The sequence below is a fragment of the Camelina sativa genome, chromosome 6 (assembly GCF_000633955.1).
Source record: "Camelina sativa cultivar DH55 chromosome 6, Cs, whole genome shotgun sequence".
Classification (NCBI taxonomy): domain Eukaryota; kingdom Viridiplantae; phylum Streptophyta; class Magnoliopsida; order Brassicales; family Brassicaceae; genus Camelina; species Camelina sativa.
Window position 1 is genome coordinate 6,349,195 of NC_025690.1, and position 4,259 is coordinate 6,353,453.

A 4,259-nucleotide genomic window follows, 5' to 3' on the forward strand; every position below is an offset into this window, starting at 1 on the left:
AAACTAAACACTCGACACATACCGGAACGTTTAAACAAAGACGAACATGACGACGAAGATAGAGAGAGAGCGAACAAAGACGGCGAGAGAGAGCGACGACGAAGAAAGAGAGAGCGACGACGAGGAGAGAGAGAGCGATCAAAGACGGCGAGAGATTGACGGCAAGAGAGTGGACAGTGACAGAGTGTTGCCGGCGACGAGAGAGAGTTTTTTTTTTAATTTCGTGGTTTGTGAACAGTGAAAACTGTTCGCTTTCCCTCTCTTTGATATAAACAAGAAAAAATAACTGTTGATCTGAAAAAAAACTGTTTAATGACATGTTAAATCATATCTGATGTGTATTTTAATTTGCTGATGTGTATTTTTATTTTATTTTTTAACTCAAAATCGAAAAACTAAACCCAGTGGGTAAATTGTAATTATACACAGGGCACTAAACATTTGAGTAATTCTCAAAAAATTTATAGATATGAGTAATAAACCAACTTTTGGATAGGATTTGAGTAAATCTTTCTATATAGAATCCTAACTAATCCAAAGTTTGTGACTTGACTTTTTGTGAATCATAATATATTCGTTTTTATCAATCCGGGTCATAAGAGTATTGTTTATCGACCGGTTGTAGCTATTCAACCTAAATGTATTCGGTCCAATTTTAAATACTGCTTAATTAGAAGACAATCTTCGAGTAAATTATTCTTACTGCCGTCAATTTGTCATTGGTCAAACTCTTATCATATGTTGCTTTTCTCCTGAGTCATGAATCCTTTTCTCTTTTTAAATTTATGTTGTTTCAAACATATGTCAAACAAGGACAACACAAAGACTAACTGAGGTGGATGGAAATTTAACTTGAGTTATTTAGTAGGTCAAGCTTTTGGAACCAGAAGACTTCAAAAGGCTAACAACCAATAAAGCTTGTGTCGACAAAGCTTGTATTGATTAAGTATAGGAGGATGATGAGCTTCATATGTATCACTTTGCATTTAGGGTTGCGAGTGAGAGAGAGAGAGAGAGACGTGTGAGAGAGGTAGACTGGTGTGGTAAATTGAGAATTAACTTATTTTCCATAAGCTTTGTTCATTGTTTTCCTTTCTTGGGCAAGAATCGGTATTAGGCATTTCACTTGTTTTGTTTTTGTTTGTACACACCATCTAAAACTTATTGATTCCGAGCTAAGCCTCAACGAGACGTAACTTTAATTTGGTTAATGAGTCGTGAACCCATTGCCCTGTGTTCTTTTCTTTCAGCAAGCTTTAATCTTTTCTTCATTTACACTGTTACTTCTAAAGCAAGTTTCTTGGTTATTATGGTCAAGAAAGAGTGTCCACGCCTGTTAAGTTCTTAAACCTTAACAACTTGTAAGTCAACACAGCTGACATGAACTTGTCTTTATCCTTATCAGATTAGATTTCGCGTTGAGTTTAGATTAGATTTGCTAGTTCATTAGTCAAACGGCTGACATAATCTTCTCCTTGGAGTTGTTACCCTTTGAACATTCTATTACAAATCATGCTATAAGTTAAATTATTAATAATAATAATAATAATAAACAATAACAATATCACTTAAAAATTGTTGAAGAATACTAACATGACTTCAAAACACTAATCAAAATCCTGGAGCAAGCCAATGACTTCTATTCGTACGTTCACGAGATTCGTTACGCCAAATTCGCCAATTAATTCTCTTTGTGGCAATATCAAATATGCCGCAATCTGAAGAACAAAAATAATAAATTGGCCAACGATCACAATGTTCAACGAAAAAGATCGAACCAGACTTTATTCCATCACCGGTGCTCTTATTGTAACCCCATGATCCAAAATCAACATCTCATCATCTCCGATAGAATATACCCTTTTCCATTTGCCACTCTCAGGATTCATCTTAAAGATGTAAAAGAAAAGTTCTTTTAGTTTTACTAAATTCAAGATGACCAAAACCTCTCCTGATTTCTCAATGGCTATTCTCCTCCTCATATTATATCCGCTTTCAATCATACCAAAGATGTTAAAACGATGATCTATATAGGGGTTATTCTCGGTTTCTTCCTTGGGGACATCTCCAGAGAAATCGATAATCTTGATATAATCATCGGTAGTATATAGATAAAGCTTACTATTCTTATAAGCCAAATCAAGATAACCCAAATTTTTGCCACCGGTTTGCCAATTACTATTCCAGTTCCACCACGAATCATCTCCATTCTTGTATGTGAACACGTAATGCTTTTTGAAAATCCAAGCAACGAAATAATCCCTTGTCCTCTCGTTTATCCACACAACAGCTCCTGATCGTTTGCATCCGTAGATGTTTTCCGACACATGATCCTTACGACAAGGCTCAACAAAGTGTCCCCACTCGCGGCGTCCTGACTCACCACTTCTCTCGAATCTCACTTGTGCACCACCACGTATTAGAGTCTCCATTGAAGGAAGATTGATCTTCTCGCATGTTAAAAGGTTAAAAATATAGAAATCAAGACGACAATCTACCATCAACAGCCAATATCCGGAGCTAGCCATACAATAGGTATTGTCAGAGAGTCCGACGTATTGTGTCGTGTAAATCTTGTCTTCTCCGGGATCTAACAACTTATAAGTTTTATCTTGGTATATGATCCGCCATGGACATAGACGTCGCTTTGCACATGTTTTCCAAACGTAATACCAATCTGAGCAAACAATTTTTGCTCGGTGATAATCAATAGACCTCAAGCTTTCGATGATCTTTTGCAAAAGATCTGGGCAAAGCTTGGACCAATCTTGATTTTCAGAGACTTTTTGGTTCTCCTTTTCTCTCAACGTATCGTTCGGCGTATCCATGTGTGATGTGTGTGGCTTACCTGCTGAGCACTCTAATAGATCTAGGGTTTGGCTGTATGATGTAAATTGTAAAAACAAAGAAAACCTAATTGCTACAGCTTCGAAACTTCAAGATACTCCTATATATATATACGATATATATAACAAATCGATTTAATTTTTAGATAAATATAATTGTAGGTGAAATCCTAGTACCATAAACAATTAAAGACGTCGTTAACCTTTAATTTGGTGTAATTGATGGTATACTAGTATAATTGTTCTGTATAGTTATCAAATTTAGCTACAAAGTAAATAATAACAAATATTAGCTACAGAATATGACACAATGTTACTAAAAATAGTCCAATATTTTTTGTGACCAATTCGTTAGTATCCGTAGCAATTTAATTATAAAAAAAGACGAAATATGGTCGTAGCAAATTTACTACTCATTTAGTTACAAAAAAGTCTGTAGCCAATGAGATACCGTAACTGTTTGTATGGATGAATATATAAAAAAGGACAACATTATTTGCCACAAATGAGTTGTATCAATTGTGACAACTTGCTTCAGAATTGTCAGATGGAACACAAAGAGTAGCATCAGTTATATTTGAAATATCTATGTATCCTCTATCTATTAAAATAGGTTTATTGTTAAATTAGAATAGAGGATACATAAGTAATTAGAAATTTCTTCAATTAATGTTTCAATGTAATAATCATAACAATGTTAAATTATTTATCCTCTTTAATTAATATTTCAATGTTTCGATGTAATAATCAGATCTATGTATCCTCTTTAATTAATGTTTCAACGTATTAAATTCATAAATAAATTATAATAATAGCTACGTAAAAAGTATCCAGTATAGGTGGGTGGCTAATAAAATTATAAAGAGCTAATTAAAAAAAAGGCATTTATCTTACGCATGAGTTCGGATTTAGGCACTTTCGCTTCTGCTTACGAAAATAGACACGCTCTCATTTTCTGAAAACCGTTTTACCCCTCTTTAGCTCACGTCATTCTCATTCGCCCTACCACGAAGGTAACCCCGATATTTTTTATTTTTTTACTTCTAATTGAGGATTTACTATTCTAATCGCCTGCTTCTCGCACCTAAAGTACGAACGCTCATCCGTGGATCTGAAATTTCATGCTCCATCTTTTGCTGGTTTATTAAACTCCTTTCCATGGTCAATACAAGAAGTAGAAGAGGTCTTCAAGCTTCTACTCCATCCGGGATCGCATCTCAGAGACACATGCGAACTCGAGGACACGTTGCCTCAGTTTCAAATTTTTCACATGTAGTTGGTACTAGTAGATTTGGAGAAGTAATCCGTACTGGAAGGAAAATCTGTCCTCCGCCGTCAAAGTCGGTTCCTAGGTTGTGAAATCAGAGACTTAATCGAACTCAATCTCGGAAGAAGATGTCAATCTCAGGTTAT

At 35.1% G+C, this 4,259-nt stretch overlaps 1 pseudogene; it reads right to left on the reverse strand.

The window, feature by feature from the left end:
- On the reverse strand, positions 1,612-2,828 carry LOC104698750 (annotated as a pseudogene).